The sequence below is a fragment of the Schistosoma haematobium genome, chromosome 1 (assembly GCF_000699445.3).
Source record: "Schistosoma haematobium chromosome 1, whole genome shotgun sequence".
Lineage (NCBI taxonomy): Eukaryota > Metazoa > Platyhelminthes > Trematoda > Strigeidida > Schistosomatidae > Schistosoma > Schistosoma haematobium.
Genome location: NC_067196.1, coordinates 6,215,813 through 6,227,614, shown reverse-complemented (window position 1 = coordinate 6,227,614; position 11,802 = coordinate 6,215,813).

Below are 11,802 nucleotides of genomic sequence, written 5' to 3'. Positions count from 1 at the left end.
ACACTTCTTTGAAAATTGTTTATTAAACTTACAGTAAACAAGTTATGTCGTTTCAATATTACAGATGAAGTTTTTACCTCTGAGATGTATATGGTAAACTGAAAAGGGAGCGGGCAAAAGAGGTATTGAAAAGGGTGCACCACAGTAACGACTAGAAGGAATAAAGGTGACCATCAAAAAGGTGCATATTAACAAAACTGAGCACGGTGTTAAATTTATTCCAGTTATTTATTTACTCTGGTAAAATGAATTACATTAAGTCACGAAACGTCAGAGATATAATTTTCTACTTATTGGGACATCACAAGAAAATATATTTATTATTAAAGATGAATATTAAACGGATGGATGAAATTTTTATAGATTTGAAGCCTAGTAAGTTTATCATCTGTAACTTTGCCTACATGACTAATGAAAACTCACTTCAAAGGGCTTGTTTAGAGGTTCAGTTCTTCCCTTTACTTGTATTAGCTTTTTTGATGGTCCTCCTTAATAATGCTCTTCTTTATTGATATGCGAGCTTTTCAATCGGACCTTTTCCCTTCATCCTCCAAATAGTCACCTTTTTGTTAGTCACCCTTATAAATGAATACCAAAACTGATCTCATGAAGAACTAAATGTCATGCTTAAGTAAGTCTCTAATCAGTGGTTGACGTTATCAAAGATCCTGTAAATATCTATTGAGTGCATTAGTTTAGTGAATAACCATACTTAGTGTCAGTTTACATTTAGTATGAAATAAATAAGAATACACTAATGGTACAATAAGCATAGTGTTTAAATATTAATTGTAATGAAATAAATAATGTTTATAGTGTTATAATTTAGCTTCTAGTAGAAGTCCATGCAAATTTATCATTTCAAAGAATGGAAGATATTCTAACTATTCTATTAGATATAACTCCATTAAACATAGTTCATCCTATAAGATTATTCCTTATTCACGTCAAGTAGACAATCACACTTCATGTTTCCGTTTCATAGTCTAATTATTACATAACGATGCTGTGATGTTTGAAATACTAGGGCAATTAAGGATGTTATCTTTATTTACTTTTTGATAGTCTACCATTTTATAAACTAACTTTTGAATGATGTTGTGATAAGATGGTGGTTGGAGGTAGTCACCAGGAAATCCTGGATTCCGTGCTATTTGGCACTCGTCAGAAAGGTGTACCTGTAATCTTGAGGGAACTAGTACTCCCTGAAGGATTCAATCCCGTGTCACCCAGCTTCACATTCAGAGACGTTACCACTGATCTATCCGGGCCACGACCCAACTCCTGTAGGACTGAGATGTATTCACGATTGATTGATCACTGGATATTATAGTTATCATATACTATATTTTGCATTCTTGTCTCTAACAGCTGTGGTTAAGTGAATAAAGCAGGAACATCTTCATATATAGACTAGTTTATACTGGCCTAGTGGATGTTATGGCTCCATAGGCATTCATCGATTTCCACTGTCATCATTAATTGTTTTAAAAAAAATTATGTAAAGCCTTTTTTGTTTTATTTCTGTAATCTACTGAAATATCAATATAATACTGTAAACGTATGGTGAATTAATCTCCAAATTACATTAATTATTCATACTGATAGGATTCCTTGTCCATTTGTAGCTTAAGCCTACATTATTTCTCTAAACTAATAAATTTCAACAGCTGAACTCGTGAGTCTGTCTAAGCTAGACCACCATTGAAAGCCTGGGAGCACTAGATGGTTGTTTCGTCCCAGTGTGAGACTCTTCAGCAGCGTACATCTATTACCCCGCATTAAAAAGATTCAAACACTGAACCTCTGATCACGTGCGTGAACGCTTAACCTCTAGACCAACAGACCAACATTCAATAGTGTTATTGTCTAATTTCAATCAAGCGATGAACTTGCGCAACCGTGAGTGCACACTTCTAAGGAGTTTCAACCTGAGACGAAATGGCCGTACAATACTTCCAAAATTTAAGTTATGATCTAACTTAAATCGACTTGTGAATTCAACTGTAAAAAAATACTATCATCTACATAGATCCCCATACTGATACTAAATTTCAGTTGAAGATAATCTATATTGCGTTAACTAGTATGATTGTATTTGCAACAACCAACTGTGGGAAAGAACAAACCAGATCCCAACGGAGGAAGAAATTAGGAAGAAACGCTGGAAGTGGATAAGACACACATTGAGGGAAGCACCGAACTGCATCACAAGGCAAGCCCTCACATGGAATCCTCAAGGCCAAAGAAAAAGAGGAAGACCAAAGAACACATTACCCCGAGAAATGGAGATAGACATGAGAAAAATGAACAAGAATTAGATGGAATTAGAAAAGAAGGCCGAGGACATAGTTGGTTGGAGAATGGTGGTTGACGGCCTATGCTCCATTTGGAGTAACAGGCGTAAGTAAGTAAGTGTGATTGTGTTAACTCATTAATTTATCCAGACTTCTATTTAGAAATGATTATCTATGCATTTGAATTCCATTGAATATAAATTCATATTTTTGTCAACAAACGTTTATTAATTCGAAATATCAGCTTTACATTTCTAGTAGATTTACAGACGTTTACATACAATAGACAAATAAACAGCCTACTCATAAAAAAATCATTATATTAATGTTATCCAAATTAACGTATAATAGAATAGATTGATTATTAACGATAGGGAAAATTAATTATAATTCATAAATGTTTTCTAATATCTACACTACGGTGTACCTGAGAAGATAGTCAATATCATACGGAATTCCTATGATGGATTAAACTACAAAATCATTCATAGAGGACAGCTCATAGTCTCTTTCAGGGTAAAGACCGGTGTCAGGTAAGGTCGCTTACTCTCACCCTTTCTCTTTCTCCTGGTGATCGACTGGATTATCTAGGGGGATGCATAGGATAAAGTGGACAGCTAGGATGCGGCTGGACGATCTAGATTTCTCAGATGATCTGACTCCTCTATCGCACACACAACAGAAAATGCAGGAGAAGATGACCAGTGTAGCAACAGCCTCAGAAGCAGTAGGTCCCGACATACACAAAAAGAAAAGCAAAATTCTCCGATACAACACAGCATGCATCAGTCCAATCACAATTGACGGAGAAGATTTGGAGGATGTAAAATCCTTTACATATATGAGCAGCATCATTGATGAACACGGTGGATCTGTTGCAGATATGAAGGCACGGATCGGTAAAACGATTGAGACATATCTGCAATTGAACAACATCTGCAACTCAAAACAACTGTCTGTTAACCAACACCGAGGTCAGAATTTTCAGTACAACTGTCAAAACAGTTCTACTGTATGTGGCGGAAAATCGGGGAATTATGAAATCGATCATTCAGAAGATACAAGTGTTTAACAAAAGTTGTCTACGTAAAATAATTCTGATTCGTTGTTCAGACACTATGAGCAACAACATATTGTGGGAGAGAACAAACCAGAACAAACCAACTGAGGAAGAAATGAGGAAGAAGCGTTGTGAGTGGATAGGACACATATTGAGGAAAGCGCTGAGCTGCATCCCAAAGCAAGTGCTCACTTGAAATCGTGAAGGCCAAGAGAGAAGATGGAGACCGAAGAACACATTATGTTGAGAAATGAAAACCGACATGAGAAGAATGAACAATAGTTGGGTAGAACTAGAAAGGGAGGCGCAGGACATAATGTGTTGGAGAATTGTGTTCGGCGACCTATGCTCCATTGTGGAGAGGGTGTAACAGGCGTAAGTAATTAATTATTCGAACTAATTAACTTCGTAAATTAGCAAATATTTAGATACAGTCATTTGTTTCATACAACTTGCCTTTTATGAGTTTCAAATACAGCTTTACTTGAACAAATGGTTTGTGTGTTTAACTCTCAGATGATGTTCACTGAATTGATGTTTATCGGTGAAAAACATAATCAGTTCATCAAGACTTATACTAAACTATTTACTGCACTTCAATCATATTTATAAAAAAATTCTTTTGAAGTGTACGTGTTGGGAATGTAGAGTCAATATCATGACTATAAATGTTTTACGTTTCATTCCATACAAGTTTTATTTAAATGTTTCAGGTAAGCAATAACTTTTAGTACTATGACAGTTAATCTTATCTGTAAATAAAAGGTTGATATGGAAACTAAAAGTGATTTTCAACATTCCTGAGCTTTACTATGTAAACGTTTTGTTAATAAATTTGATTAGCGACAAAATGTAGCTAGAACACGATTAACACTGAAAACCAGGGCTTGAAATTATTTTCGGAACCAAAACTGATAATCAGGACTCTTTCTTAAGGATATGAAATAGATCTTGTGTTATCTTCCATACACACTACCTTATATTTACCATAGTGCAGTTGGGGATCTTACTTACAACCTGTAATTCATAGATTAAATTTTTTCCTTTCATGTTCTTTGACTTTCAATATAAAGTTAGTTGTGTGTAACAGTTATAACTTGGAAGATTCACGACAAACTCCATAAATAACAAAGGGTTCACCAAACAGTGCTTAGTGATTATATTTGATAATGAATCCCACCGAGGAATTACTGCGTTGACTTTATATCTGGTTTTGGTCCATGTGATTATCGTAACCATTGGTTGAAGGCTTTGGACGATATATCTCACAGTCGATATCAGCGACATAGGTATATACCCTCTTTGCTTTCCTTAAGAACTTGAGTCCGGAAATCATTTTATGTCTGTTTTTTTTTCTATACCTAATTGTTTCTACTGTTACTGGTATCTTAACTACTCTTACTATTTTGAGACTGATCCTAGAATAATTTCGTCTCGTTGAGCTAATATAGTACAAGAACGTGAAATGATGTACATATGTCAGGTTGTCTTTTCCCTGTGACTATGACTAAACTGACTTTAATAACTAGTCATTTTCACTTGTTAGCTTCTTACAAATGATCAAGATTCATTGGTTCTGAGTAATTACTTACTGATTAAATTTTTTAATGCCTATCTCATAGACTCCCTTTGCATATAGTTTCTTCCCGAATTCTAACCCATTAATAAATTACCCGTTCAAAATTTTCTTGAATGAATGCTAAACTGTCAATATGGTAGGTGTAATTTTTGTTTGCGCGCGTTTGTATATCTATGATCATATAGCCACTGCTGCGCATGCCGTCCCGTCTATTGTGTTATCAAGCGAGAGAGAGGCAGTCAGTTCTGTTTTGGAAACTTTTAAGATTTAACAACTATTTGCTAAAAAAGATTATTACTATTATCATCACTATCAATACTATCACTAACTGACAGCTGATGTCATTTTCTTTTTTTCATTATTCCTATTTCTGCAAAACCGCTGAACTATTCATATTTCAACATTAGAAGACTTATTCAAATAGTCATGTTATGCATTTTGAAATTATGTGATTTGTTGAACATTACACTAAAACTAATGTCATAAATAGAATATATGTGATCTAATGCCAATTTATGCGACTCGTGTTTATACTTTGTTCTTGTTGTAAGTAAATATTCATATGAATGCGGCCTGCTTGAGCATCTGGGCTACCTGTTCCTGCCATCTAGATATTTCAACAAGTTATAGATTTTTGTTTGTTTTAATATATCATTATGTTTATTAATCGCATAACCTATTCTGCTGCGTTTCTGAAAAGTGTAAAACCTTTCGTTGTCAAGGTTACAGAAAGTTCAATAAGAGACAATGTGGTTGCTGGCAATATACAACGAAAAGAAGGCACATTATTCAGATGTTCATTTACTGAACTACTAACATCTAACTGGCGATCACTCAATATTTATTGCCAGGACCGACCAAGAAGAAAGAAACGGAAACTTGTTGAAATACTTTACGCTGAGAATTCTATATTGTACCAAAAATATAATATTGAATAAAGCTGAAAAATATAATATAATATAATAATTATTATTTATTTATTCTCATTCTCTAGATCATAGTCGATAAAAACCAATGATCTGAAAGAGTTTATTTACCAACATTTTGATATATAATAAAGATGATCTGATTCAACTTAAACATGATCACATAATAAACTCGATCAAGTTAACGATTTTATGTTTTTGATTGAGATCATGAACCGATTGATGTTAGACCACCATTGAAAACCTGGAAGCGCTGGACGGCCGTTTCGTCCCATGGTGGGACTCCTCAGCAGTGTCGGGTAGAAACAGGTATCTACCTTAATAAAATGGAAGATGGTCGCGCGATTTCGTGGATTGGTTGAGGTTAGACATTAACAGCATTGGATGCCAGCTCAGTGGTCCAGTAGGTCAAGCGTTCGTGCGCGAGAATGGAGGCACTGAGTTCGAATCCCGCGGGCGGGATCGTGGATGCGCACTGTCAAGGAGGAGTCCTACAATAGGGCGAAACGGCCGTCCAATGCTTCCAGGTTTTCAATGGTGGTCTAACATCAATCGGTTCATGATCTCAGTCAAGAACTTAATAATCTTCACGACCACTATACTGTTAATGATTTTACTTGAATATTCCTCTACTAATGTTTATTTCTAAAACTGATTAGTATACATGACAATGTGTTTCATTTTATTTAAATAATGATTTTATCTAGGTGAATTCAAATATATTAGAAGTGAACATGTACCTAAATGGTTACAGAAACAAATAGAATCAAATGACCCAATAAGAGTAGTTGATATACATTCATTATCTTCTATTGCCAAATACATAGTTGAAACAGGTTATAAGATTTATCTTAACTCAGCTTTTGTAATGTAGTACGAAAGTGTAAAAGGGTGTATATTAAGGTTTATTGAAGTCTTAGCTATACGAAAATTCAAACCTCCTTTGCGTATTTAAGTATATGTGTGATCAGATTATTGGAAATGTATTGCACTAATATATCACCACATAGTTCTGGTAATCTTTGTCTTCTTATATTACACTACCGACATTAAAAGTAACCATGAGGGAAAGTCATCATTTTGCATAAACTTTTTTAAAATGAGCATTTTATAGAAATTTTAAAATTATATAAAAACCAGAAAATCAATAATCAGTACTTGTATGGAATTGTACCTTTCCATAATGTAACTAGCTGCATATTTTTTCCTTAATAAGTCTAAATAATAGCATATTTGAATGGTTGTGATCATGAGTTAGTTGAAGCTAGAACACCATGGAAAATCTGGATGCACTGGATGGTCGTTTCGTCCTACTGTAGGACTCCTCAGCAGTGCGCATCCACGATCCCGCCATCCACGAGATTCAAACCCAAGACCTACCGGTCTCGAGCGCAAATGCTTAACCTGTACAACACTGAGCTGACCGTCATCTAACGGTGTTAATGTCTAACTTCCACTGATTCATGAAATTGAGCGACACATCCATCATTGTCTTCAATGAGTTATTATCTCACAACAGACATGGATGAACTCCACTGTTCACTGCTTCTTACTAGAACTCCAGGAAATACCTGTTGAAGCCAGTCACTAGTGAGCATATGTTGATTAGTATCAGAAGGAATTTTTGTGGAGAGTTTAGTAATTTCAATAATTGAGATCATAGTTGTATAGTGGAAATATTCATGATATAATAATAAATTCTACCATGGAATTCTTACATAACATTAATCAATATAGATTCGATTCAACGTTCCTTTTTACTACAGTAATGAGTTGTGCTATAATATTATAAGTGTTACACTATCTCATTATCTAAATTGTTAAATAAGCTATTGTAGAGGGCATGCGAGCCAACTCCACCGCGCATCGTTTTGTTTCACTTCACTCTCTCTTCTTCCCTTCCTTCGATTCGTCTTTCTGATTATCTATCCAGATCATTGAGTGTACAAACTATATGTATTCAAATATTTATTCTCTTATATAACTTATTTAATTCCATTATTCACCAACGCGATCAAAGTTGACAAATTGCATACAAGGATAGGCGACATATGTATATCTCAGTCGCAATCAATCATACAACCAGATATAGGGCCACTAAACGTTAATACTTGGAACTCAAAGCAACTGCCAACCAACACCAAGGTCAGGATTTTCAATACAAATGTCAAGACAGTTCTACTGGGGCGGAAACTCGGAGAACTACAAAAGCCATCATCCTGAAGATACAAGTGTTTATTAACAGTTGTCTATGCAAAATACTTCAGATCCGTTGGCCGGACATTATTAGCAACAACCAACTGTGGGAAAGAACAAACCAGATCCCAACGGAGGAAGGAATTAGGAAGAAACGCTGGAAGTGGATAAGACACACATTGAGGGAAGCACCGAACTGCATCACGAGGCAAGCCCTCACATGGAATCCTCAAGGCCAAAGAAAAAGAGGAAGACCAAAGAACACATTACCCCGAGAAATGGAGATGAATATGAGAAAAATGAACAAGAATTGGATGGAACTAGTAAAGACGGCCGAGGACATAGTTGGTTGGAGAATGGTGGTCGGCGGCCTATGCTCCATTTGGAGTAACAGGCGTAAGTAAATTAAGTAAAAGTAAACATTAATACTTAGTTTCTTAAATTTTAATAGTCTTCATCTTGACTACAAATAATAAACTCCTTAATATATCTATATGTAGTTTATTAAAGATTCAAATGGAATGCATCACTCTTCCCAACCAACATAAACTGTGATAGGCGAATATATAAAAGTTGATTATAGAATGAAATAGTTTCTACCCAGCAACAACAAAAACAGAAAAAATTATTTGAAAAATAAATAATGAACAAGATTTTTAATAAAAATTTACCTAAACAGAAATATGAAACGTTTTTCTTTTTCTTTTTTTTCTCTCATTTTTTTGTGGTTATGATGAATGAAGGTGTAATAAAGATCATAGTAATAAGAATGTTAAATTTTACATGAAATGTCAAATAAATTTATTAGAGACAAATAAATAACACTGATTATATTTGTGAATACAAATAGTAAGGAATGAGAAGAAAAAGTGAGAAGGAAAAAAGAAACGATCTCACTAGTGCAAACAATTTAATCACAATAACAATAATAATACCAGGATAATGTAAAGATGAATAGCACTGAAATTCAAAACGCACGTTTCGTCCTACTTGAGACTCGTCAGCTGGATGTACTTTCATCTTAGAGTTGGTGTTCACCCTGGAACTCGAACCCGTTATCATTCACTTCAAACGCACTCGCGTTATTCACTGAACTATTGGGTCCTGATGGTAACTTGCTTGGTCAATGGGGTGAAGTTTAAATTCACTTGTTACTGTTTTCTTGAATCTTCTGAGTTCAATTCCCAATGTGAACATCAACTCTGAGATGCGGGTATATCCATCATACGATTCTCAAATAAGACGAACCGCGTGTCAAACTGGATTCCACTGCCAGCCACTATCCATCTTTGCTTATAATGCCTATGAATTAAGGCAATATCGAGGCGGTCCGCACAGTATGCACATATGCTTAAACAAATAAGCTTAAACTATATCATATCTTCAATCTATTAACATGATGATTACTTTATCATTAAGTTTTTGATTAAGATCATGAACCGATTGATGTTAGACCACCGTTGGAAACCTGGAAGCATTGGACAGCCGTTTCGTCCTGTTGTGGGACTCCTCGGCAGTGCTCATTCACGATCACGCTCACGGGATTCCAACCCAGGGCCTTCGGTCTCGTGCGCGAACGCTTAACCTACTGGACCACTGAGCCGGCATCAAATGGTGTTAGTGTCCAACATCAACCAATCCACGAAATTGAGCGACCATCTTCCATTATACTGACGTAGACACCTGTTCCTACCCGACACGGAATAGCTCCACTGTCTACGGCTTCTCACTAGAACTTCGAGAATCCCCTCACGAAGCTATTTATTCAAATGTGATAATCAATGGTCTATTGATAATTAATCACCTGACAGCAATCACTATTTTGTTGTTTAGATCTTTTATACATCAAAATTAACTGATTATTTGTGAAATTAGTGGTCAAATAGTTGTCCTAGAGTTATACAAAAGAAAAGCACTTATATTCACTTTGATATTGTTTGCTTGTATCTTATGTTTCGCTCCTGATGAATAATACTCTTTGGTGATATTTTTCTGTAATCTTGAAGATTACATCAGTAAATAGCTTACTCAAAACATTTACTATTGAAGCATTGAGTTTACAGAAGTAATCAACACGAAATCTCAGTTCACCACTTCTTCTCGACGTTCAGTCGAATAGCAATTCATCAATGGAGAATAGTATCCCATATCCTGGATGTTACTTCAGAGTTTCATGATTGCCTTACTGTATTGGGTTTCTAAACAGTAATTTCATTTTACACTTAACTCTATTATTTTCAATGTTTATAGAAATGATTTCCTGTTTTATTTCCAATCAAAAATGAAAATGAATTCTTCTCTATTAAATACGATCGGTTTCTACATCATATTGTCGTAATGGTTTATCATCTTATCTTAATCTTTGTTTAACTTAAATCTGAATCTTGATTCGTAATCAGTTGATCTCCCTGGTTGGGTACAGATTTTGACGGTTAAACAAACGTGTTAAAGAAATTGCTATTATGTTGTCGTTTTTTAGTAAATTATAAGAATATGTTGAAGGCAGTATCATTTTCAGGTGAAATTGATTCTTTTTTCAAAGTTAAATCCACGAATCGGTTGTGGCTAAACGGCCACTGAAAACCTAAAAGTCATAGTTTATGACTCTTCAGTAGCGCGCATCCATGATGCCGCGCCGAAGGGACTCGAACTCAGAACCATCGGTCTCGCGCACGAGCTCTTGACCTCTAGATCATTGATTCAGCGTCCGACGGTATTAATGTTTAACCTAAATCAATCCATGGTTTTGTGTAACCCTTCATTCGTTGTCTGAAGTGGATAACTGTCTTTGCCCAACATGGATTTGATTCTACTAGTCGCCGTTTCTCACTATAACTCCAGGAAACTCACCTTGAAGCTAATCAGTAGTGAGCACATGTGCTTCACCCGTGAATTCGACTTTGAAAATACTATAATCTTCACAAATTTCCATAGTGAACTTAATTCACAAGAGTATGAACACTACAAATAATGGTTTATATCATTTCGTTCTAATGCATCTGACATGGAATTCATGTTACGAGATATTAAATGATACAATGGTGACAGATTACACAGAATAGTTTACTATTTACAACTTAATCAGATATTCATCTTCCAGTTAATCTAGATTCAAATGCGATTGTAAATTAAAATCTGATGTTTCAATAATTTCTTCAGCAAAACATAATCAATCAGATACTTGATCTCGAACTTATGCGATCCATTTGAATAATTGATTCATACATTTTTATTACCATCTTAAGATTTTATCATCTTAACAATAAACCACACAAATCTCATTTGATTTGTGTGGTGCATTTATATCCGGTGCTCCCTTGTTTATTTATTTATTTTAACACATAGATATTGGTACAAGGAGGCACCAAATAGATATGCGCCACACAAATCTCATTCGATATGTGTGAGGGCTGTGATACTGCCCGGGTGCCCAAACCGAAACAGGTGATTTTCTCAGGAGGCCACACCCCGAGCCTTCGACCCGAAGGTCTGATCCACAAGGCAGTGGAGCATCGTAAGGAGATGCAGTCCTGTGGAAGCCGGTGACCAACAATTGGTTCATACGCCATTTGTCCCCGCAGGATACTGGAGCCCATGTGCACCATTGGTTTGGAATCCGGTTAAAGCGCCGGACATTCGCTTTCCGTCCTCTCATTTTCGTGAACAACACCCCCGCCACGAGAAGGCAGTGAGTAGGACTTCCCTGGCAGAGGCTATGTATGCGTGGCCATGTGAGAGCATTTC